We start from the raw sequence: 26,352 nt of genomic DNA, 5'->3' as shown, positions 1-26,352 counted from the left end.
GAGTCGCCTCGGCCGGACACGCCCAAGAGGCCCCCTCTGCCCCCAGCCCTGGATGAGATTGATGGAGCTGAAGCAGCTGCAGCAGTGCGGGGGGCAGGGGGGAACAGCAGCTGGACAGAGGGAGGGCCCTCCCCCCGACCTGGGCAGAGTCCAGCCGGAGCTGGAGAGCGAGGAGAGAGACGGGCCTCGTCCAGGAGCAGAACGAGGGCCTTCGGCCCCCTCCCGCCGTGAACCCTCCCCCACCATCCAGGTGGGTAGCTGTCCCCAGATCCCCCAGGAGCAGAGCTGCTCAGCAGTGGGGTCACACACCCGGGGCCCTGGGTCAGGCGGCCCACGCTGCCCCAGCCGTGCTCCCTACAAACCTACCGCACGCCCCACCCGCGTGGGACATGAGGCCCCACCTCCACTGGCTGCCCCACAGGCCACCGTGCCGCAGGAAGACGCCCGGGTCCTACCCCACCCAGCACGCGGGAGGGCGACATGATGACCCGGGGCGCGGAGGGCTGGTCTGACGATCAGTGGACGGGGGTTCTGTCATAAACGAAGCATGTGACTCCTGACAGACTTGGGGTCCATCTCGGTTCCACCAAAAACCTTCGTGACTCTGACTCCTGGTCGTCTGTCTGCAAAATGAGGATGATACTATCTACTCTATAGGGTAGTCCTTAGATGGAAAGGAACCATATCGTGGCCCATGATAGGTACCTGATATATGCTGGGCCTCACTTTCCACATGGGCGAAAGGAGCAAGCTAGACTTGATGGTCTATGGGTCTCCTCCAGCTCCTATGAAACTCACTCAGCCCTTTGCCCAATAACCCTGGGAGGTATCTCCTTCGTCCCTTTCCTCTAAAGAGAATGGCTGCTCAGAATACCTTCCCTAGTCCTGCTGTGTCTCCCAGATAAATGGGGCCTTTGAGATGTTTCCCCTCCAAGCCCCCCTTCAGAGCCTACAACTCCATCTCCACAGGTGTCCACATCAGACTCCCCAGGGCCACCCTTCACCTGCCAAGCTGTGCCCCCCACACGTGTAGACCACCCACACAGCTCGGGAGCTTCTTACCAAGAGCACATCGCCCACTCACAGCACACCTCACACACCAAAGGCGACCCCCCCGGGGGGGGCAACACTGCAAGTGGAAACTGTCGGTGTAGCACCGTCCTGTCCAACATGTGGCCACTTGAATTTAAATTTCAGCTACTGAAAACTAAATAAATGTAAAAATTCAGTTCCTCGGGTGCACCAGCCGCATTTCAAACGCTCAGCAGCCGCGTGTAGCCGGTGAGTGCGCCCTGGGCAAAGCACTGCTCTAGAAGATGTTCTCCCCTCCCGGGCAGAACAGGCCCAGCTGGCTCAGACTGAACCTGAAGGAAACAGGGAGCGCGAGGGAGGGCAAGCCTAGAGGGAGAGGGGCCGTTTCCCACTGCTTCGGCTGGAGACACCACCAGGATGGGGTTGCAACAGACCCACCAACTCGGCAAGGGTCTCCCTGGCCCCGGCACCCGGCAATAGGCAGCTGTTACCCACGCTTCATTTGGGAGATGCACGGGACGCCTGTCATTCTCTCCAGGCCCAGGCGGACTCCTGGCCTTCCTAGCTCAAGATCTGCACCTTGCCCCAGAGCAGAGGCACCCTCCTGCCATCGTCCTGCTGCCCAGCTTCAGCTGAAGAATGGCCTGCAGAGGACTGGGGCCCCTCTGCTTCCACCCCAGACTCAAAAATATCTGGCTGCAAACCCAAACGGAGGAGAGGAAGGGGCAAAAGCTAGTTTTAATCAAGCACCTACTATACTCAAGGTACCACCGAGATACTTTCACTTGCATTTTCCCATTTGATCCCCCAAAACTGCTGCAAGGTAATGGTTGGTAAACCCATTTTCCAGATGAGGAAGCTGAGGCTCAGAGAAGGTAAGCACTCATGCGAGTTTGTAAGGGTCACAGTCTGAACACAAACCCAGAATGTCTGACTCCAAAGCCTATGAGCTATTACCCTTCAGAGGTTATGGGGTCCGTGACAACAGATGCAGGAGGAGGGGGCCCCGCCACTCTCCTCCCCCAGGGAAGTCCCCGGACACATAAGCACGAAGGTCAAGACCTAGGGTTTCTTGAGTTTCTGGCCTGAGAGAGCCCAGAATCTCTGGAAGGTCTTGGTTTTGGAGAGATGAAGAAAGCCATAGAGCCATAGAGGACATAGAGGACAAGGAAGGGGAAGAAGGAGAGTGGAGGGAACAGAAAAGTAAAGTCAGGAAGAGAGGCAGGGCATATAGAGGCATCTGAAATTATTCCCAGTGTCACTATTTCTGTGACTGTTTGTCTAATGACTATCTTCCTCAGTTAGACCACAGGTCCTGAGAGCAATGGCCTCACCTTGTTCACAGCTGTATTCCCAGCACTAGCACAGAGCCTGGCACACAGTAGGTGCTCAATAAGTACCTGCAGGAAAGACAGATGGGTGGATGGAATGATAAACAGAATGTCCAGGGACTACAGAGAGAGAAAAGTCCTCTTTTCTGCCTTTTCAGAGGCCACTTCCTCCAAGAAGTCCTCCTGACTGCCGGGCCAGCTCAGCTCTGAGGGCTGAGACTTCGGGTGGGGAGGAGCTGTCCTCCTCTATCCTGGGCCGTGTCTGCCCCTCTGCATCAGTCCCAACCCTGTCACCACTCTCTGGGCGCAGAGACCTCAAATATCATCTGGTCCACTGTTCCCATGTTACGGATGAAGAGACTGAGACCCAAGCAGGGGAACTGTCCTGCCCGGGGGCACAGCTTCTAAGTAGAGAAAGTTCCTCGTGCCCATGCCAGCAGGAGCTTGATAACAGAAGCTCACGCTAAGCCCCGAGGGCCTGCAGCTCGCCTGCGGGGCCAGGCCTGGTGCCTGCGGCCCATCTGTCTCTCCAGCCTGCCAAGAGGCCTTCCTTCCCCTTGTGCCAGTGCGGATGACACCTACCGCAGGTGACTTCAGAACATTGCACCATGGGGAGGTGTTGCTGGCCGTAGCACCAGGCCTTTAATTTCCGATTGCCCAGCCTGACACCCCTAATGTCCGAGCCCTCTCTGCTCTGAGCCCCATGTGGTCATACATCACTTTGGCTGGTGCCAGCCATGCCTCCCCCCAGCCATCTGGACACAAAAATGAGGAAAGAGCAGGACAGGATGATCTTGGCAGAGGACAGATGGGAAGCTAAAGACACCTGGTCCCTACCCTTCCTAACCTCGCTATACACGTGCCCTGGGGCCGCGGGGTGGTGGGCGTGGTTCTCTTTTCCCGGGACTCAGTTTCCCCATAAGCAGTGGGGAATCTTCAGCCCCAACCTCAGCAAGATGTGTTGAGATGGGAGTTCCCCTACCCCCAGATGTAAAGAAGGAGAAAATCCAAGACAAACCCGAGTCGGGCACCTTCCGGCTGCGTTCGCTCTCAGTCAAGATCAGTGAGTCAAAAGAAGTTCACGCAAAAAGGTAAGTTCCCGAATGAGACACTGCCAGGTGAAGGCCCCAGGGCAAGGGCACGGTTAGGGGAGACACGGCACGACTGAAAGACGGGTGTGACCTCAAGCAAGAGACAGGGGTTGCTGAGCCCACTGTGAGCGGGGTCCGTCCTGCAGGTCCTTGCTGTCCACGCAGTGAACACACACGCCATCCGCCCCGGCAGCCCAGGGCCACTGCCGTGCACTGCGCCCACGCCGGGGACGGGGAGTAAAGGCGCCTTCAGGATGCACTTGACGTGAGGAAACAAGGAGGAACATTTCCCGGGAGGTGACCTTGAGCTACATGAGGAAGCAAAGGAAGACAAGACAGACTTTAGGTCAAATTAGACGCTAAGAAACACAATTTGACAGTCAGACTCTCCTTGTAACATAAATGCTCTGGGTACAGGGGGAAAGGACAAGTACCATCACCAGATATTGTTCAAAATCCAAACGCTTTGGGTCTTAATGTAGCCAAAACACAAACTTCACTGAAGAGGGCGCCCTGACTGTGGCTGACGTGCTGATGAAACCTGCGCTTTTTACCTGGGTGACAGGGGCCACCCAGGGGTGGGACAGGAGGACCAAGCAAGGAGCCATCCACATCTCAGCAGAGGCTGGAAAGCAACACCCACCGGAAATGCCGCTGCATGAGTACCCGAGGCTGGTACAGCCAAGCACCACGAACTGGGGGCTTCAAACATCAGATGTGTATCGACTCTCGTCCTGGAGGCTGGAAGTCTGAATCAAGGCACGAGCAGGGCTGTGATCCCTCTGAGGGCTCTGGGGAGCATCCTTCCGTGCCCCTGCATGGTCCCAGCGGCTGCGGGCAGCCCTCAGCTCCTGAGCGCGCGGCACCCTCACTCCTATCCCGTTGTCACGTGGTGCTCTCCCTATATTTCTATATCCAAATTTCCCTCTTCTTATCCTTCTTTCTTATCCTGCTTATAAGGATATCATCATCAGATTGGGGCTCACCCTAATCCAATATGACCTCATCGTAACACGATTACACGTGCAAAGACCCTATTTCTGAACAAGGTCACGTTCACAGGTTAGGGTAGACACGCATCTGGGGGGAGGCGCTAATCAACAGAGATGCTTGTCGCAGTGGAGAGGCATTACCTGGAGACATTACTTAACAGTCTTGAGTTCTAACCCCAAATCCACCTCTGACTAGGCAGGTCATCTCAGCGGGAATGCCAACCCTCTCAAAGACTCTGTCCTTGAGGGGAGAATTTGGATGTGATTCCCCAGGTTCCTTCCAGCCCCCAAACTGTCAAGTTAAAAGCAAATGAAAATCCATACAAACTCATGATTTTTAAAATCAGACACAAATAAACCTAGCTATGTATGTACATAGATTTCCCAGCTATGCTCTCTCTAAGGACTTAGCAGCAGTGATTCTCCACTAGCAACAAACACACTCAGTGCCTAGATCCTGGTCTCTAAACACCATTCTCCAGCAAGGGACCCAGAGCTCCTGAGACAAGTGATTGATTCCTGTCCAGGGCTGAGACAGGAAAAATATAACATGAGTCTGGAGTATCTTGTGGTGCCGGGAAGTAAGAAAGTGCTCAAAAAACAAAGAGGAGGGCCTCGCAAAAGGGCACAGGAGCCAACCTGCAAGAGCTTCCAGAGGAGCAGTTTCAGCAACAAAACAATGGTGTCAAATTATAACTCTAATCCGCAGAATAGAATACATACCCGTGACCTCTATTATATAACACATATCCATGCGTTTATTATATATTATATATTTTATAAAATAAAATTTGTGACTCCAATGATAAAAATTACTAAGTAAGTAAGCAAATAAAGGAAGGAAGGAAGGAAGGAAGGAAGGAGAAGGGCTAGCTCTTCCTTCCAAGAGAATTCCAATTAACAAATGCAGAGGAAATGAGGGAAACAGAAAATGACCGTTAGGCAAACACCACAATAATAACTACTGCAGGAAAGAACCACTGATGGATGCTAAAATTAGTGAGTAAATGTTTGAGGGGGACTTCCTTGGTGGTGCAGTGGTTAAGAATCCGCCTGCCAATGCAGGGAACACGGGTTCGAGCCCTGGTCCAGGAAGATCCCACATGCCGCGGAGCCGCTAAGCCCGTGCGCCACAACTACTGAGCCTGCGCTCTTGAGCCCGCGAGCCACAACTACTGCAGCCTGCACGCCTAGAGCCTGTGCTCTGCAACAAAGAGAAGCCACCGCGTACACCGCAACAAAGAGTAGCCCCCGCTCACCGCAACTAAAGAAAGCCCGCGCACAGCAGCGAAGACCCAACGCAGCCGAAAAAATAAATAAATTTATTTTAAAAAGAAAAAAAAGTTTGAAGGAAAACAGGATATTTGTACAGTCTCAGAGTACCCCCCCCCCAAGACATCTATTCATTACCAAGAGAAAAAGAGTAACTTCATAGAGGAGATACCCGGCCAGCATCACCTTCTCCAAGCACTGAGGCTGACATACTGATGCCATTTACCCCGTGACACAAGCGCCGAGGACGCAGCACCATATCTGTGGCATCCTTGCCAAAAATGCATAACTTCACCCCAATCACAAAGAAATGCTGGCATCCTACAAAGTGACTGATTTGTCCTCCTCAGCACCGTCAAGGCCACAAAAGGCAAAGAAAAACCAGGTAATCTTCACAGGTTGGAGGAGCCTAAAGAGACAGGACAACTAAATGCAAGGTGGGGGCTTGGAACAGAAAAAGGACGCTAGTGGGAAAATCCAAAGAAAGCCTGCAGCTGAGTTAATAACACCATACCAATCTGAATTTCTCGGCTTCCACAGTACACTATGGTTACATAAGATGTTTACAATAACCCAAAAAAACCAAAAGAAAAAGGGTGTTGGTGTGTGCGTAGGGCACACCACGGGTGCAGGAGTGCCAGCAAGTGTGCAGGGGTGGGGGGGGGAGGGAGGGGGAGGGAGGGGAAACAGGCTCCTGCTGTTTGAGGCACCGTGCTGAGCATGGGGTCTGATTCACACAAAAGGATTACCAGATTACATTCTTTACTGCAGGCAGCTGTCCCTGTCAAACAAATAATCATCGCCTTACACGTATATATCACCTCTCACCCTGCAGCCCTCTCCTAGGCAGGGACCAGCCTGGGGACCCACTCAGCCCTGCCCAGGGAAGGGGGGAAGAGAGGAGTGGGGGAGGGGGCCAGCCCACCCAGAGGAGCCCAATCTGAACCCCACCTGGCTTCCAAGAAACGGGGGGTCGGGACCCCCGTCAGAGAAGAAGGGAAACTCAGCTGTTAAGAGGAGAGGACGGTGTGGGCAGGAGGGTGGGTGGGATGCTCCATGAAAGGGTGGGCAAGGGACAGAGCAGCAGGTGGCAGGCTCCCGAGAAGGGCACGCGGCGGAGCAGTGTCAACCCAGGGGCAGGGGGCGGAGCGGTCACCAGCCCTCAGCCTCCAGGATGCGTGTGCCGTCGGGCACGCCCTCATCCGCGAAGCACGTCTATGACGGGATCCTGGAAGCAGCCACCCGCGTTAAGCACTCAGCATGACCTCTGACACCGCATCTTGCTATTCACCTGCCAGCCACGTGGCCAGGGCCAGAGCAAGGGCCAGATGGAGAAAGTGGGCGTCAGGCGTGGTGGGAAATACGGGGGGAACCGCTGGTCCCAAGGAGAGAGGCCATGAGTCCCCCAAGGGGCTGACTGTCAGAAGCCCCGCGGAGCAGCAGGGGCGGGGCCCCTGGGTCCGAGCTGCTGCGCAGGTGACTTGTTCGCGTGCAGGGCTGTCCCTCCGAGAGCTGCCCCGTAAGGTCCGCAGAGCAGGCCTGGGCCAGGCTGGAGAGGAAGAGGGGCGTGTGAGGGGTGGGCCCCCAACTCAGAGAGACACCTTCAGACCGGGGGCCTGTGTCTCCCAAGCACCTAAAACACGCACACACGGGAAAGTCAGGTCAGAACATCTGCCGGGCAGGCCAAGGGCAGGAGAGGGGACCGGAGGACACGCCACGGGCACCTGGGGAGGGCGAGGTCACAAAGGCTTCCTCGAAGAAGCAGGGCTCCTGTTGGACCCTGAAAGATGTGTGGGACCCCAAGGAGTCGAGACGGGGCAGGAGAAGGGGAGACTGGCACAGACACCAGAACAGGCACAGCATGCTCCCCGGGCAGGCAGGGCATCCTCACCGCCGTGGTGGAGGGCCCGGTGGGCTGGGAAAGCCATTTGAAAAGGGCCAGGGCGGGTGCTCTGAGCTAAGCCCCCCTGTGAGCCCCCTCGGCATGGGCACGGCTGCCTTTGCGCTGAGAGAGCTGGAGAGGCTGGGCCAGGGAAGCTTTTGGCGCCAAGGAGCAAGTTTTCAGGGGACACGTCGAAAGAGTTTCAAAACTTTCTCATGACACAGGATACTTGTGAGCTGCCGGAGCCTGGGGAAGCCTGGGCCATCCTGTGTAACACAAAACCCAGATGTCGCCTTTGGCAAGGAACCCAGGACCCCTTGGTCCCCATCAACGGAGTCGCATGGCCCCCCTCGGCCTCCCGCACAGCATCCCAAACCCCCCGGCCTCTCCTATGAAGCCCGACACCCCCAGGGCCCTCTCCCCAGCGCTTCCCTTTGGCCTTCTCCAGCCTGAAACTCCCTCAGTCCTTACCAACACACGTCCAAATTTCCTTCTTGTCTCCTGAATAAAACCCCAAATTTCTCTTCCGCTGTTCCACGAAGCACCTCCAAACTTCCACAGGCCCACATGACTAAACCCATTGCTCTCTCTGTCCTTTCCAGGAACCAGTATTTTCTTGTGTCGTCACCCATGAAACCTCAAGGCGGTCATCCTCCCTCTCACCCACCCCGACCCGAAACTATCCCCACATCCTCCCAGTGCAAACCCCACACTACCCGCTAACTTCCCATGCCTACAACCTTCCGCGTTCAAATTCCCCCCAGAAATCCTGAACTTCCCTTGAGTCGTCATCATCAAACCCCAAACTTTTCTCAACTTCCCATACCAAGTCTAATTCTGTAGCTTCTCCCAAGAAACCCCCGAAGTTTCCTTCTCGGGACTCTTTGGTGGTGACAAGTGCCAGGCCTTTGACTTCCAGTCCATCCTGGGCCCACGGGTGGTGCTGCTCTGGGGGACGATTCTGCCTTTCACCCCGGGGGAACTGCCTGGAGATTCGAGCAGCGTCCCAACTGGCCGACACCCTGTTCAAAGAGACAAGTCCTTCAGCTTCAACGAAAAGTCCCAAAGAGTTTGCATGCTTCCAGCCACGAGAATCCAAGACTCACCTCGCGCTTCCCTAGGAAACACCACACTACCCTGAGGCGTCACGGCCAGTCAAATCACTGCGAACATTGCTAAATGCTGACTTTCCATTTCCGTACCCGCCTCGTCATCATGAGCGCTGGCCCACGGGCCACACTTTAAGTAGCACTAGCCTAAACCCTCTTAGACTGTCCAGTGACTGCCCTGAGACGCCCTTCCATGGCCCAACAAGTCACCTCCCCAGGTACGGATAACCAAGAGGGGCAGGTGGTGCAGATGCCCATGGGACCAGCTGGAAGCTACTGTCCCCTTGCTTCTGGGGGATGTGGGCAGAACGGTCTGAGCCCCGGGGGGTCGGCGGCGAGGCTGGAGGTTCACCCCCTGCAGATGGAGAGCAAATCCACCCGGGACTGTGCCAGGGCCCCCGAGGCTGCAGACTCTGTCGAGGATGTCAAGGGGGGCAGGCCAGAGAGAGTCCACTGTCCCCAGGTTGTCCCACTACCAAAGCCAGGCCCCTGGGGAGGAAGCCCCTCCTCAGCAGGATGGCTGAGCAGAGAAGGGAAGGTGTGAACAGAGAAGGGAAATCTAATGACAACTGGTTCCTGCCCAGACACCTGCCAGAAACCAAGACTTGGATGGAAGGATCCCGGACAACAACACGGCCCAAGAGTCTCTCCACTGCCAGCGTAGGGAGGGAAGGACCAGACGAGCCTCCTCTGCCCTGAGCCCCCAGGAAAGGGACTCGTGGAGCTGAAACCCGAGCAGATGCCAAGGGGCAGCAGGAGGCGATGGGCCCCAGGGAGGGCGGGGCCCAAATGCACGTGTGCATGGGGGAGGGGCGCAGAGGCCCCAGGGAGGGCTGAGGGCCTGCAGGGCTGGTGGATCCGGGGCCAGCAGCCGAGGGCAACGCAAAGCAAAGGGAAGGAGGCAGACGGAGCAAAGCCGAAGGAGAAGCCAGGAGGGGCGAACCCAAGGAGGGGCCCACCCAAGGGGGGGCCCACGGGAGCGCTGCGCAGGCTATAAGCCGCGGGCTCTGCCTTCCAGCCCACCCACCCCTAGACTGGCTCCTGCCTCTAAGCCCCGAGACTGCAGGAGGCGCCGAGTGGGAACCAGCCACGGATCAAAGCTGCCTTCCCTTCTTGGCCCTGCACCTCCGCCCCGGGGCAGGGCCTGGTCTTCCTCGACCCTGACAGGGGTGCCAGCCTCCAGGCTCCTGCCGCACCAGCCCACGCGCCCCAGGTGGAAGGGGCGGCTCGGGGCGGCAGCAGCACGGGAAATTCACTCTGTCGAGCCCGCGCGCTCAGGACAGAGTCTGCACTCCAGAGGGGGAAGGGCGGGCACTGCCCCCCGCACCGCTGCAGATGGCAGGTGTACCCAGAGAGGGGGAGGGCCGAACCCACGTCACACAGCAGTGGGGTAAGCCAGGCCCCAGACACCTGACGCCGAGCTGCACGCTCTCCCCACTCCCAGCACTGCCTTCCTCTGGGCCCCAGTTCAAGGAAACCAGTCGGCCCTGTCTCTAGAGCATCAAGGGGGTGGGATGGGAAGCAAGGGGCAAATCAAGCCCCCTAGAGAACTGAACGCAGAAATCCGTGTGACAGGGGGTGGAATTACTTCCCCTGGAAAAAATTAATACAAGGCCCTCCCTTAGCAGACCCCAGGGGTACTTGGCGGGAAGCTGACATAATGTGGAGAGGCGAGCGCCACCCACCCCAGCAAGCCGCTGCCAGGAGCACAACAGGGAGGCTGCAGCTGGCGCCGGGGGCCCGGAGAGGTCATGCCGAGCAGGATGCTGGAGCCCAAGACACGGTCCTCGGCGGGCGTCTGGCTGGGAAGCAGAAGCCTCTGGTCTGGCAATCGGGGGGGGCAGTGCTCCCTCGGGGCCCAAATCCAGGCATCAAGGGAGCTGTGTCTCCTGGCAGAACCCGCTGGGTGTGAAGCCAGGTAGGAGGGAGGAGGCAGAGCTCTGGAGAGAGGGACAGTCGGGACAGCGCCTCAGGTCCTCCCGGGAGGAGCGGTGGGGCCCCTGGCAGCCCGGGGCAGGGGCCTATCTCCCCATCCGCGCCCATCACTCAGCTGCTGCCGTTCTGACAAAGTCAACCTGGCCGTAACGGGCCCTGCACCCACACCCGCACCCGGAGAGGCTGAGGACCAGGATGGCGAGAAGACCCAACCTGGAGACGGGAAAAGACGAGGAGCCCAGGAGCGGCCCCCACTGCGGCCCCGAGCTCGGCAGGCGCTGCACCAGAGAGGGTCCGACTGGAAAGGGGGTCCCAGCAAGGCCCCCGGCTTCAGATGAGCTCAGAGCAATGCCGAGAGCTCGCAAGGCCAACCGGAAGCCGATTCCAGCGCAAGAACACCCCCACCTGGCCCAGGCCTTCATGGCACGACGGCCAGTTGAGGTTCCGGCAGCTCCACAGTGCAAAGTGGGAGTTGGGGCAGCGTCCCAGGCCAGCCTGCCCTCCACCCCGCCCCCTGCTCGGGGTACACGATGGGGGGATGCTGGGAGGAGGGGGCAGGGCACAGCGGCCAGGCAGCCACCGTCCCATCTCATCTGCCCTCTCCCTTCTCCGGTCCCTGTTCCTTTAGAGGCTGGGCTGCCAAGGCACCTGCACACCCTTCCCTCTCAGAGGGGTGCCGGCTGGTACTGTAAAGTTACAGCACAGGGGTTCTAACAGTCACCCTGATCCCGGACGGAGCGAGTGCTTCTCCCAACCCCACCCACCTCCCCCCACCACCAGCATACAAACTGCTTCACTCCCAAGAGAGAGGCAACACGGTGTGGGCAGAAACAGAAAAAGCCCCCGGCCTTGGAAGCTACTGTGCGGGGCCAGTATCCTGCCCCTGAAGTGTGGGACACACCTTTCCTTTCTCTGGGCCTCAGCCTCTCGCCTGTGAAAGGGGGCCGTCCCCAACACAGGGTCACTGGGAAGACCGAGGGGGGCCATGGGAGAGAAGAAGAACCCGTAAACTGCAGGGCGTACTGTTGAGCGATGTGCAAGGTGAACGGCCACCATCAGTGGCGTGTGACTCACACCAGAGCCAGCCTCGGAGTCACGGTCTGGCCCAAACGCCCGCACGCTGCCAGCCGCCTGTGAGGAAAGGGTTCTGGCCGGGAGAAGGGGAGCAATCCCCGCTCCAGGAGCGCTTTGTATGGACCACTGTTCATGTGGCACATGTCCTGGCCTGTGCTGTGTCCCCACCATCACCACCACCGCATCCATTCATATGAGCACAGGTGCCACGCTGGGAACCCCGCCAGGAGCAGGTGGACGTCCTCAGGGACACTGGGTCTCAGTTTCTGGTCCCTCTAAGGCACGAACCCTCAGCCTGGGACATAGGGTAAGACCTTCTCAGTAGCAGGAGCAGTGCTGAAAGAGTCTGGGCCACACTGAGGGCTCCTGAAAAGCCTCCTCCAAGCACAGGACTGTCCAAGCTGATACAGTCACTTCTCAAGGACGTTGCGGGAGAGTCGGACGCTAGGCTTCATCCCAGCCTTTCCTCACACCCATCCCGGAACCAGTGAGACCTGGAATTTGAGAGTCCCTGTGCCATCCAAGAAGCGACGCTGATCCAGCCCAGAGCAAAGGGCTTGATCTAAAATCCACGCGGAAGAGAAATTGACAAGTTTCCTGCTGCCATCTAGTGGCCGATACAAATAAGAGCAGGCAATGAGCCAGAAGGCCTCCAGCAGGCCTCGGTGACCAGTGGTCAGCCTTGCCTGCCTGGACCAGAGTGAGCGACCAGCTATGTGAGGCAGAACCTAGCAGAAAGGACTGGGGAAGGACTAGGGTTCACTCATCCAGCTACTGGTCGCATCTACAGAGCTGCATGGCCAAACCACATCTCAGAGCCCCAAATGCTTCTCGCCTTCCCTCTTGGAAGACGCAGGGCCCCAAACCTGGAGGCCAAGCCCCAGGGCCACTATCCCTAGATCTCCCTCCAACCCTCCAAAAGGCCCATCTGTCTGCTGGCCTGTCCATGAGCCTCCTGCCACAGGGGACCCTCCACCACGAAGCAGCAACCCTGAACAGAGGCGGGCAGGCCCTCCCACATACTGGGCTGGGTGTTCCCGTCGGATGGGCAGAGCACCAGACAGAATCAGGAGACCTGGGCTCCAGCCTCAACTGGCCCCTAACTGGCTGCAGGACGCTCCTGGCAAGCTTCTTCCTTCCCCATCTGTATCATGAAGGATCAGTTCTTGGGTCCCTTTCAGGTCAAAAAACTCTATGACACTAATTCACACTAATGTGTCAATGACCAGTAACAGCTAACTGTGTGACTGTTCCCACGAGACCCTCACCCTGAGAGGGGGAAGCCTCAGCCTGTCACCCATTCATTCATACGTGACCGCCGCCCAAGCACTGGTGCTGGGATCACTATTTTTAGCTCTGCGACCTGCTTAGCTCTGCTCTGGCCACAGGCAGAAAGGCCGAGGAGGGAGGTCAAGGGCCGACGCTGAGCTGACACAGGCAAAGCGGAGGAAGGAAAGTGGTCCCCGAGCCTGACACACAGCAGGGACCGACAGCCAAACCCTCCACCGCACCTTACGCAGGCCCCGTTGCAGGACTCACCCCTCACTACAAGCTAGGAGTTGACTGTTTTATAATTGGTGAAACTGGGGCTCAAGGAGCTTCGGTAACCTACACTCGCCCAAAGGGACACAGGCAGTAAGTGTGGAGCCAGGACGGGCCCCAGGCAGCTGTCTAGCTCTGACTCTGTGCACCAGTGGCCGACATATGTGGCAGGCCCCTGTCCTGCCCTCGGTCCATCTGTTTTCAGGGCGTCTGCCTCCCAACATCCTCCACCTCCTCACGCAAGGTTTTCCTTCCCTCTTATCCGCATTCAAGTCCCACCTGGGGAGGAAAACTCCACCTGCTGTCCACCTCTTAAGAAGCATCATTCTAGGGGCCTCCCTGGTGGCGCAGTGCTTGAGAGTCCGCCTGCCGATGCAGGGGACACGGGTTTGTGCCCCGGTCCGGGAAGATCCCACATGCCGCGGAGCGGCTGGGCCCGTGAGCCACGGCCTCTGAGCCTGTGCGTCCGGAGCCTGTGCTCCGCAACGGGAGAGGCCACAGCAGTGAGAGGCCCGTGTACCGCAAAAAAAAAAAAAAAAAAGAAGCATCATTCTAGAGAACATCCGAACCCATTTTGCTTGATACACTCAGCCTAATGGTGTTATTTATTTTGGAGCTGCCCTTAGATGAGAAAAATGAATGCACCGGGATGAAAGGCCTGGAAGGATCCAGAACCCATAGCAAGTTTTACCTGCAGTTTCCCCCTTTAAGGGCACTGGGGGAGGGGAGGGGTATGGAGGCGGGGTCTCTCACATTTACTCTATTACTTCGATGTTATTTTATTTTCTGCAGCAACCTAATTTTCATATAATAATCGAGTCATCATTTTAAAGTAAACACCGTACGCGGACAGATCCATTGCATACGACCACACCCTGCCCTTGCGAGAAAAGTGCCCGGCGAGGCAGGCCGGGTCTCACCAGCCGGGGCCCGGGAGCAGGAAATGAGCCCAGTCTTTTTCCAGGATGGGTGGGGTCTCTCACTCAGAGGCAGATGCTGGAGTGGTTTCTGGAGCACAGAGAGACGAACTCTCTGCCCCCCAAAATACCCTATCCATCTGCTCATTCATGCCTGAAATTCCATCCCTGAGGAGCAGTCTTTGATTCCTCGGTCAGAAATAGGCCTGAAACCGTAAACCCACCCCGGAGACGCAAAACGGCGCCTTCAAGTCACACTTGGAGGGAGCGAGGTTACCGGACTTGAGGAAGCAAGGCTCTCTGACGAGGCTCTTAGAATAGTCCTGCGGACGAGACGGGGACACTGAGGCTGGAGGTGATTAGTCGCTGCCCGCAGGTGAGACGGATCATTTCTGGGCCCGCCTGTCCTCACCCTGACCAGGCGGGAAGAGAGAGCCGGCGGGCCAGGAGTGGGAAGCACAAGGCTGAAACAGCTGTGACCGCCTGGGAGGAAAGGGTCGGAATCTGAGGAGCCCCAGGAGCCAGAGCAAAGGATGGCGCCGTCCAGAGGACACCGGGGAGAGAAAGCAGCGGATCTGGAAAGAGTGAAGTGGGCTCACCACACCAGGTGCGTCCCAGCCCAGCTGGAGGCCCGCCCTGGGATCTAAGCATTTTGAACAGGGCCTAGACAAATGAGGCCACGTTTCGAAAACCATGAATAGAATGGTGGAAGACCTGAGAACTGGGTCAAGAGAAAGTGGGACGGTTAAAACCAAAGGAGAAAGTTCGATGTCACTTGTCATCAGGAAAATGCAAATCGAAAGCGCAACGAACTACCGCCTCGCATCCACTAGGACGGTCAGAATTTTTTTTTTTTAATGTAAAATAACAGGTGTTGGCAAGGATGTGGAGAAATTGGAGCCCTCATACATTGCTGGTGGGGATATAAAACGGTGCAGCCTCTATGGAATAGAGTTTGGCAGTTCCTCAAAATGTTAAACATAGAATTACCAGATGATCCAGCAATTCCACTCCTAGGTATATACCCAAAGGAATGGAAAGCAGGTGTCCAAACAAAAACTGTGCATGTACGTTCATAGCAGCTCTATTCACAACAGTCAGAAGGTGGAAACAACCCAAATGTCCATCAACAGATGAACGGATAAACAAAATATGGTATATCCATACCACGGAATATTATTTAAGCCGTAAAAAGGAATGAAATACTGATACATGCTACCACGTGGAGGAACCTTGAAAATATTATGCTAAGTACTGAAATGAGCCAGACACAAAAGGCCATATACTATATGATTTTATTTATACAAAACATCCAGAATGGGCAAATCCATAGACAGAAATCAGATTAGTGGTTGCCAGGGGCTGGGTTTTGGGGGGACAGGCGGTGACGCCTAAGGGTACAGGGTGTCTACTGGAGGGCAACGAAAAAGTCGAGGGACTAGGTAAGGGTGACGGGTGCACGATGATGTGCATGTCCTGAACGCCAATGAACTGTACACTTCAAAACGGTTAAAACGGCAAATTTTATGTTGTGTGTATTTTACTGCAATTTTTTAAAAAAGGTTTAAAAAATGGAGAGGACTTTGGGAGGGACAGGATACCTGATATCAAATACCCAAGGGCCCGTGCAGAAGTGGTCATAAGGCTTGCTCTGTGGGTTCCCAGAGTCAGGCCCCTCAGGACGTCCACCTCCGACAGGGGCTCACATTCCCTGCACATTCACCACACACCAGGCCCACGGCTTCACCAGCACCCGACGTTACTGTCATCCCCATTTCCAGGTGGACAAACTGAGGCCCCCAGCCTCACAGTGAGTGGGGAGCGGGGCACCTGTGCTGCTGGCCACCAACGCAGAGAGTGTACTGTAGCTTCACAGAGTCCAGCCTTAATCAAGCACCACTGGCCCCTTCTCGTGTGTGACCTTTGGCCATTTACTCAGCCTGGCTGTGCCTCAGTTTCCTGCCCTGTGAAAACTGGCATAACACCATCACCAGGCTCCAAGCCTGTTGGGTCGAGGAAGTGAAACCAGGAATGTGCCTGGCGGCTCCTGGCACAGGGGACTCCACACAATTGAGCTCCTTTTTCCCCCCAAAGTGGAAAAAATTACAAAGACAGAGGGAACTATGTCAGCAGGGAGAGAGCTCTGGGTCAGAGGAGGTGAGGAAAAGCAAAGGTACCACTCAGCCAGGACACGTATCAGACGGGGACGGGCCCAGATGCCCTTGAAGCTTCCACCCCTGAACCCTGGCAGGGCTCCCCAGAGTGGGCTCCGCCAGAGGAGAGAAGGGGACAATTCAAGGACGCAGGGATCTTGGGGGGATCGGGGCTGCCCCAAAAAGAAAAGGTGGAGAGAAACGAATGGCTGGGAACAGCAAAAATAAAGTTTGCCAATAAAAATAGCAGTAACTGGGGCTTCCCTGGTGGTGCAGTGGTTGAGAGTCCGCCTGCCGATGCAGGGGACACGGGTTTGTGTCCCGGTCCGGGAGGATCCCACATGCCGCAGAGCGGCTGGGCCCGTGAGCCATGGCCGCTGAGCCTGTGCGTCGGGAGCCTGTGCTCCGCAACGGGAGAGGCCACAACAGTGAGAGGCCCGCGTACCGCAAAAAAAAAAAAAAAAATAGCAGTAACTTACTCTTTTAGAGCATCCGCACGTGTGCCAGATGCTACGCTAAGCGTTTCACGCAGATTATCTCACTGAGGCCCCACATCTCTGCAGGCAGACGCTCTTATTATCTCGTCTCACTGATGAGAAAGCTGATGCTCGGGTCAAGAAGCGTGCTCAAGGTCACACAGGTGCCGCCGAGCCACGGGCCAGTCCTGAGAGCCGGGCCAGAGAGGCCCGTCACCTGACCGGAGGGGTGACCGCCTTTGGACGCCACGTGCCGGCTCCTGCCCTCTGCTTTCAAGCAGAAGTCCTCCAGAGTCGAAAATCAGCAAGGAGCCCAGAACCTTCTCCCCGCCTCCCCACGGCCAGAAAGCTGAAGCCAGAAGCTGATGTAAGAAGAAATTGTGAGAGGAGGCTGTAAATATTTAAGACATTTTTGTTAAGTAGAGGAAAAATAAAAAGAGGAACTTCTGTTTTCACCAGCTCCATCAGCTTTAGGAGAACACAGGCTGAATCACGTGGCTGCCGAGCGCTCAGCACCCCCCGTGGGTGCCCAGCAGGACTCAGGCTTCCCAGGCGGGCCACAGGCCCACAGCTGACGTGCTCCTCGGCGGCCTGGGGAAGTGAGCCTCCGGCCACCACCGCAGCACAGCCTGCAGGAGCCCAAGAGTTGGTGTGGTGCCCAAGGCCTCCCCTCATGTCCGAGTCCACCCCTAGGACCAGCGGCCCCTCAGGAAAGAGGCTGAGGGGAAGGTATCCAAGACGACCAGGGACCACCTGAGTGGAGGAGGAGGCGGGTGTGGGGAGACAGTTAGGGACCAGCAGAAAGTGGGCTCCCGCTCTACCTGGTTCTGCACGGTCCCCCCCTCCAACCTTTGGGATGCCGGTCCACAGCAGGGGACCCATCCATCTCAGCCTAAAGCCACCTCTCGAGGAAACTGAAGACGAAAGAGGCAAATTCTGAAAGGGGTGTTGAGATCATACTGTTTTCTTAAGCTAACATTTAAGGGCTTAGAACGCATCAGAGATGGTGCTAAGCCCTCAACATGGATTATCTCGTTTAACTTTCCTAACGGCCCTACGAGGCAGATACCCCATTGTCACCACTTCAGCGCGGACAAGCTGCGTGCCGAAGGGTAAAGTGACACATCAGTGAGGCTGGAATCAGGATGCAGCCACGCTGTCTGACCTCAGAGCCCACACTCTAAACCACGAGCCTCTACCACTTCCTAAATCAGACTCCCAGGCCCATTCAACCTAGTTCCCGGCCTCAGAGCGTGTCCAGGCTGACGAGGGAAAAGGATAAACGGATCCAATGCACAGGAAAATGACCTGTGACTCTATGTGCACCCATCATTTCAACGGTACCCTGTGTGCATGTGTGTGTGTGAGAGCATGTGTGTGTGTGTGAGCATGTGTGTGTGTGTGAGCATGTGTGTGTGTGTGCATGTGTGTGTGTGTGAGCATGTGTGTGTGTGAGCATGTGTGAGCCTGCATGCACATGCACTGGAGAACCACTGGAATGACTGGGAAGGGGGATGGTGGGAATTTAATGTTAAAATATGATGATGCACAGTAACCAAAAGGTGGAAACAACCCAAATGTCCATCAGCAGATTAACTGGATACACAAAATGTGGTCTATCCAGACAACAGAATATATTATTCAGCCACAAAAGCAAAGGAAGTTCTGACACACACTAAGACAAGTATGAACCTTGAGGACATGATGCTAAGTTACAAAGCCAGTCACAAAAGGACAAATACAATGATTCCACTTATGTGAGGTTCCTAGAGGAGTCATAGCCATAGAAACAGAAAGTGGAAAGGTGCTACCAGGGGCTGGGGGGAGGGATGCAGGGAAGGCATCCAAGAAGACCAGGAACCTCCCGAATGCAGGGGACAGTTAGGGACCAGCAGTAAGCGGGCTCCCACTCTGCCCTGTTCTGCACGGCTTCCCCCTCTGACCCTTGGGACTCCAATCCACAGCGGGACTGGAGGGGGAGTTAGTGTTTAAGGGGTACAGAGCTCCAGTTTCGAATGATGAGAAAGTTCTAGAAATGGCTAGTGGTGAAGGTTGCACAAGAATGTGGAGGTACTAAATGCCACCGGTGAAGGTAAATTTTATGGGTCAACTTGATTGGCCGTGAGGTGCCCTGATTAAACCCTATTTCTGCACGAGGGTGTTTTGAATGAGATTATCAGGTGAACTGGTGGACTCGGTAAAGCAGACGGTCCTCCCCGATGTGGATGGGCATCACCCAACCCACTGAGGGTCTGAATAGGACAAAACGCGGAGGAAGGAGGGATTCGCCCCTCTTTTTTTCCCTCAATATTTGAGCTGGGCCATCCCATCTCATCTTCTCCTGTCCTTGGAGTAGGATTTACACCACCGGCTCCCTTGGTTCTCAGGCCTTTGGACTCGGACCGAATTTCACCACCTGGGTCTCCAGCTTGCAGATGGCAGATGGTGGGACCTCTCAGCCCCCATAATCACGTGAACCAACTACTTGTAATCGATAAATATATATGTCATACATAGACATAAGTCACCATGCTGGTGGGCCAGGATCTGAATCTCTCTGATCCAAAATCTACTTTCTTAACTGCTGCAGGAGACCATCCTCTTTGTACACCTGAATACAACTTCACAGGAAGTCGCACTGTTGAGAGCAAATGTTGCCGTGAAGGCCAGTGTTTATCCAAACAACATGGGTGGGGCCTTAAGTGCCACGTGACATGCCTCGTCCCGACCAATATCCACAAAACACAAACACAAAGGTTGCTCTGAGTCAGGATCACAGGTGTCACAGGTGTTCTCTGGGCTCGCATGGGGGTCAATTTCAATCGTATCATCTACCACAAAACGCTGTCCGAACTGCAACCTTCGCCCTCTCAACTCCTGTGTGCCACGGGGCTGGACCGCTACTACCTAACAGGCCGTGGCAATGCAGCATCATTTTAAATTGGGCTTTCAGAGGCCATTTAAGGCAGGAGCAGAAAATTCATCTATCTGACAAAGCCCATCTAAACTACAGAGAAGAAAAATCAATTTGGATCGCGTGAGTGGAAAGGAACTTCAATTAGGGTTTTCTTTTAATTTAGAGGGAGAAGTAGAAAATACCTCCTTGTCAGGGTGCTCAGGAAATGCGACTGATAAAAATAATACATACTTTTTAAATCATTCTTCAGTTATAAATTTATAGCCAATTAAGGGAGAAAACTGGAGGGGCAGAGTGTGACCGAGAAGGAAGGAAGAGGGACCCAGGGTAGAGGCCCCGCCCTTGGGGCCCATCGCTGTCCTTGGGAAAGTGCTGGAGATCTTGGGTCCCAGGGCAGGTGAGTCCTATCCATGCAATACGCACCCCACAGTCCCCAGACACTCGAGACTTTTTTATTGTTGTTACTGTTGGTCACTAAAGAAATTTTAGAAATCACAGAAGAACATAAAACAGAAAATAAAAATCACTAATAATCACTACCATTATTAGCATTTGGGGTATATTTCCTCTTGTCTTTTTTCTTCACACTGCAAAAAAATTGGAATTTAGAATATATACACTTTTACATCTTACAGTATTTGCTTGATATTTTTCCATAAACATGATCTAGAATCATTATATATAATTTTTGAAGATATGATTTTTTAAAGGCTATACAGTTTGCTGTCCTATAACCGTATCAAGATTTACATAACTAATCATCTATTCTTGGGCATTTGGTATGTTTCCAATTTTTAACTATTGTAAGTAATGTTACAGTGAAGATATATATGTATATACACATATGTATCTATGTCTGTACATATATACATATATATGACTAGTTCCTTAGTATAAATTCTAAGGAACAGGGACTTCCCTGGTGGCGCAGTGGTTAAGAATCCACCTGCCAATGCAGGGGACATGGGTTCGAACCCTGGTCCGGGAAGATCCCACATGCCGCGGAGCAACTAAGCCCATGCGCCACAACTACTGAGCCTGCACTCTAGAGCCCGTGAGCCACAACTACTGAAGCCCGCATGCCTAGAGCCCGTGCTCCGCAACAAGAGAAGCCACCGCAATGAGAAGCCCGTGCGCTGCAACGAAGAGTAGCCCCTGCTCGCCGCAACTGGAGAAAGTCCGCTCGCAGCAGTGAAGACCCAACATAGCCAAAAATAAATAGATAGATAGATAAATTTATATTTAAAAAAATTCTAAGGAACAGAACTACTGAGTCAGAGAGAATGAATATTTCTCAGGCTACTGATACCAATTTCCAAATTACTACTGAAAATAATTCCAAGCAACGCTGCCTTTTCGCAACTCTAGACATGAATGGCACTTACACCTCAGTGTTTTCTACGTGGACCAGTTTCAACCGTGCTGACGGCTGAATCAGTCCTATGGGCCAGGAATGTCCCACTTCGGTTTTGAAGTGTCTCATCTGCTACTTGCTCATATGCCAGCTGAAATGTGGTCCCAGATCACTCTGGCAGCCCCACCGTTAGCACCAATCACACTGTGTCTCGCATCCGAATTGGCTGCTAACATGTCTGCTCCTCCACTCTGCTGTAAACTCCAGGAACGGGGCCCTGCTCACCTCTGAATTTTTGGGGCGGCCGCGCCTCGCGACTTGCAGGATCTTAGTTCCCCGACCAGGGGCTGAACCCACTCCCTTGGCAGTGAAAGTGCCAAGTCCTAACCACTGGACCGCCAGGGAAGTGTCACCACCTTTGCATCCTCCCTGCAGAGCTCCCTTCAAATGTGCATCAATGGTTCTCAGGCTGTTCTTTCACATCCCTCCCTAGGAAGTCATACGTCACAGCACTTTCATGTGAGGAGGATCTGAGGTCTTGGGCAAGCCCCTTGCCCTCTGGTGCCTCGGATGCCTCATTTGTAAAACGGGGGTAATGATACCTCCCTCAGAGAGTCACTGGAAGGATTAAGTTGGATAAGTCATGAAAAGTGCTACTAAGCAAGCATGACAGGAACCTAAAAAACACTCAAAAAAACGATAGCTTCTGTTTTAAAAAAATCATAATACACAATAACAAACCCACCAAAAAATTGCTTAATCCTCTACCCACTGGAGGAGATTAAAGAATCCTACAGCTGTCTTTCTCATCTGAAGCTCATCCAGGTCCTGGATGCCTGGGTAGAGACTCAGGACCCCAGGGACTACACCAAACCCACAGAACCTCAAACCAAGGGCGAAGGAGGTCTGGCAAAGCTGGACTTGGAAAGGCAGGCGGGCAGCTGGTCAGCACGGAGCCACAGAAGCTCTGCACCAGCTGTGCACAAAGAAGAAGGGAGGACAAGCTACTGGGAAACCAAAGAGCAACAGCCTAAGGCCACCCCAAGCCGGACAGGACCCTGGGACACCAAGACCCAGCAGGGCAACGGTTCCCTCCCAAGTTGGAGCCTGGAAGCCGGCGACCGGCACAGGGCCGCTCCCTAGCTGACCCTGACAAATCTGCTATTGTCCATTGAGGGCGGTGGGAGTTGAGTCACCACAGCATTGTCCGACCGCTCTATCAGGAGGAAACAGCTGGACAGACCGACACCAAGTGCAGGAAACCTCCACCTCCACCAGGGCTCCCCTCGGGGGCCCCGCCCTGCTTGGGAGGCCCAGCATCCTGCCTGCCTGTCCCCCCCAACCCCAGGGGCCCCTGGCCAATCCTCATGCACCCACAGCCTGAGCAGACATCTCTATTCCCGACCCCCCTGCCTGGGGCAAAATACAAGCTCTTTGTGCGGCATCTTGGCAACACTTGTGGGGGGGCGGGGCGGCGAGCGGGGAGGTGGGTCTCCCAGGTTCCACCTGCCAGTAAACAGAAGGCAAGGTGCAGGCAGACGGGCAGTAGACAAACAACAATCGGGCGAATTTGACAAGGACACACCTTGCGGCAGGGAGATGGCTTCTCTCTGGACTGAATGTGAGCAAGCGGACACCAGCTCACCACCACGGCCCAGGACACGGCTGGGGACAAATGTCCCAGCAAAGGGGAATTCTTGCCAACTTCCTCATCTAGAGGCCTGACCGGGGGGCTTCTCGGCTCCAGCAGAGGAGCCCAGAATCCCTGCCGGGTTTGCAAATAGCTGGGAAAAGCAGCTGGGTGGTTCAGCCAAGCCTACATCCTGCCCCTCACACTGCATAGCTGTTGACCTAAGGTGTGAGTTACAGCACGTCCTTAAAGCAAGGTTTGCAAACTCAAACCTGCAGAGGCAGGTAGGACGTGTAAATGAGCAGCTCTGGCCAGACACACAGGCACGTCCCCTGCTGTCAAGACTGGGGGGCGGCGGGGGGGAGGGAGGGAGGGCTCGGGAATGCACAGGTCCCACCCAAAGGTGATGCCTGACACTCAAGCAGCCAGGGGTTGCCCCCTGGCTGGTGTGGGCTCCAGGCAACTAGTCCTCCTCTAATCTCTAAAAAGCCAGAAATCTCTTAAGATTGTGAAATCTCTTCACTGTTTAAACGTTGGCTCTAACAAACAACAACATCAACGGGGCAAACAAAATACAACTGCGGCCGGATGTGACCCAGGCGCCAGACTGTAACCTTGGCTCCAACGTTAGCATGTGTAAAGTGGAGGCAAGAGCCCGGCGTGGGGAGGACCAGATGGGGTTAGGCCTGACCCCTGCCCCGTGACCCTCAGAAAGCACCTGACAAATAGCGGTTGTCCAGCAGCCAGAGCTGGAAGGGCCTTCAGGAAGAACCACCCCAATCTGCTCCGTCTCCTAAAGAGGAAACCTCCAGAGGCCCTGGGGCCGAGCCAAGATCCACAAACACACCAGCGGCAAGAGCCGGGCTGGCCCCGACGCTCGGGCTCTCGCCTACGTCCCACAGACCCCAGCAGCCTCTCCCGGCTCCACTCGGTGTGTCCCAGGTGTCTCCATAACTGTCCCTCACGGGTGTGGCCTCACCAACTGTGATGGGCAGCTCCCCCCAGGTAAGCACGCTGTGCACTCAGCCTCACGCAGGTCAGGGGCCCGGTCACTGTGCCCCGACCAGGTGACCGGTGGCCATGCTGCTTCCCCTCCCCTGCACTCCCACTCACACTGAGCGGGCTCCACGGGCTGGCCCCGCGCCAGGCGCTGCCCCTGACCCACCCCAGCCCGAGCTGGGGGGTAAGGGAGGAGGGCACCAAAGGATGGGGTGCCGTCAGCAGGTAGAAAGGCTGAGGCTCAGGTGAGGCGTAAGCACAGAGGAAGGCAGGCCAGAGGCCAGGAGCGCGCCCGGGGCCAGAGCTGGGGCCGGGGCAATGGGAGGAGAGAGGACAAGTGGAAGGAGCGGGTGCCTGGGCTCTGGACCAGCTGGGTTTCTGCCACACCAGGGCACTAACTGGGCAGCTTGTAACCAGCCAGCTTTAACTAGCCGGGTCCCAAAGCACTTGCTGTGTTCGCTGAGGTGAACCAGGGTTGCATCCTGTCCCCGGGCCCTGGGGGTATCCTGTCTGAAGTTGAAAACTTCCCGGCCCTGATGTCCAGGGGAATGGTCCGGACCATCTCCACGGCACACACGGGAGCTTTCCAACCATCAGCAGCAGAGAAGCACACCTTAGCCTTAAAGAGGCAGTGGGGAAGGAGAGCGGAGGGGCCTGGGCTCCGGGCTCCCTAACAGAGGTTCCAAAGAGGGGAACTGGGAGGGCTGAGGGGAGCTGAGGGGCCACCCGGGACAGACGCCTCACGTGGCAGCCAGCACCAGGCCGTGCCCTTTGGAGGCTCCCCGACTCCCTGCATCTTCCCAGCTGGGAACCCCACATTCACCTCCCCAAGGGTCCCGGAAAATCATAACAAAGCCCAAGGTCATCCGCACCTTGCAGCTCAGTCTCTCTCACCTGCTGCGGCTCCCTCTTCTCTCCAAGTCTCAGGGGGCAGGGAGAGAAGGCGGGGAGGCAGGGGACTTGTGGTTAAACACCAGCCAGCGAGGTGAGGGGTGGGAGGGGCGGCAGAAAAGAGAGCACACAAACATCACGTGTTGAGAGATTTCACAACGACGGTCCAGAAAGTCAGAGAGATTTGGGAACTCCACCTCTGGCTTTCCCCACCTGGAAAGAACACAGACTTTGGAATCCCCCAGATGGGCATTTAAATCCCTCCTCTGGCATATTCCACCGTGTGACCTCGGGGTGGGGGAGGCTCACGAGCCCCCGGGGGCCTTGTTCTCCTCATTTCACACAGCAGCTGCCTGGTGCACGAAGGGAAAGCAGCGAGCCTCCTCCTGCCGGTAAAGCCTCCTCCGCCCCTTTGTAAGCATCCTGAGGGCAGAAAGCACAGTCCGGTCTGGGGTCAGAGAATGAGCACCTTTGTGCTCGCTGAGAACATTCGTCCGTGACCAACTTTCTCAACAACATCTCACCTGCTCCAGTGTGGACGAGACCACCGAGTCTGCTCCCAGCACCGCACAGAGGGCGCTCAGCTCCACTTCCAGACCACGCGGACCCCCGAGGCTCGGCCCTGGGCCCCCAGCTCTCCCACACCGTCAACCAAGATTCTGTCCTCCTAACCGCTTGCCTCGCTTACTAAATGCCACCTGATACCGTTCACACCGTGGAGGCGCTGGCACAAGGAAAGGGAGGGGTGAACGTCTTCCCACAGGTTACAGATGAGGAAACGGGGGCAAGGAAACCAGACTGTCTGCTGCCACCTGGCAATCGGACCAAGGCTGGCTCTCACCGCGATGGCAGGAGGGGGGAGTGAGTGGGCACTAAGGAACCTGAGGGCAAACGCGGTGGGGTTGAGCTGAGGCCAACGTTTTCCCATATTTGTCAATAAATACAGATGATGGGCCCTGTTCTATAAAAAAAAAAGAAAAAAAAAGGAGGAATCAGGTAATACCATAGGAAAGGTCGGCGAGCATCCTCATCGCCGCCACTAACAGCTGCAGTGCTTTCCATCCGCTTTCTAGACGCTTGACCTGTGTTAACTCACTTAATATTTATAATAACCTTGTGAAGCAGGTCCTTTATTATCCCATTTTACAGAAGAGAAAAGGTCTTAAACAGCCTGCCCAAGGTCGCACGACTGCGGAGGGGTGGCCAGGGTGTGAACCAGGATGCACACAGCCCTAACCGTCTCCTGTGGTACCTCTCAGCACACAGGCCCACCCCACTAACCGCCCAAGCCCTGAGCTGCCCCACCGGCAGCCAGTCTGCAGGCCCCGGGGTTCCTGTACCTGCAGCAGCTGCCCCCAGGCTGCTCCCTCCAGCGGCAGGAGCCGGGACTCATATCTGCAGCATGGGCTCCCCTGCTGCCTCTGCTTCCAGGCAGGGATGAGACCCAGGAGAAGCCAGGGGCCAGGATGCTACCCGGATATTCTGTTCCCACTGACTCAGAATCCCAGGAGAACAGACAGACGGGGGAATTTCTGAATGAGTAACTAACCACAGAAGAATACAGTTATGTCATTCAGCCAGGAACATAGTTAGGGATGGGCTTTCAAACAACCAGGCCCGGGGAGTGGGAAATGCTGCCTCATTGCTGCCGCCCAGGGCAGAGCTGGGCCACTTGTGGGTTTCCAGACGCCGCTGATTACATAACTGCAAGGTCTGTACCCCATGGGCAGCAGCAGAGGGACTGATGGACACATG

At 55.6% G+C, this 26,352-nt stretch overlaps 1 protein-coding gene across 6 annotated transcripts in view; it reads right to left on the bottom strand.

The window, feature by feature from the left end:
• TSPAN9 (tetraspanin 9) overlaps window positions 1-26,352 on the bottom strand; it is a 182,263-nt gene that overhangs the window by 122,954 nt on the left and 32,957 nt on the right. The window contains exons 1-2 of one of the 6 annotated variants that reach the window (XM_060024129.1): window positions 3,382-3,527; window positions 2,367-2,432 (exon numbers count right to left, since the gene is read on the bottom strand). The exons of 1 other annotated variant lie outside the window; for it this stretch is intronic. The gene's annotated coding sequence lies outside the window, so the exon portion shown is untranslated. 4 more of the 6 variants (XM_060024127.1, XM_060024130.1, XM_060024128.1 and 1 more) reach the window with 4 other exon arrangements.

This window comes from Delphinus delphis, chromosome 11, assembly GCF_949987515.2.
Source record: "Delphinus delphis chromosome 11, mDelDel1.2, whole genome shotgun sequence".
In the NCBI taxonomy this organism is placed as follows: domain Eukaryota; kingdom Metazoa; phylum Chordata; class Mammalia; order Artiodactyla; family Delphinidae; genus Delphinus; species Delphinus delphis.
The sequence above is the reverse complement of the archived record's forward strand: the minus strand, read 5'-3'. Positions and strand labels throughout refer to the sequence as shown.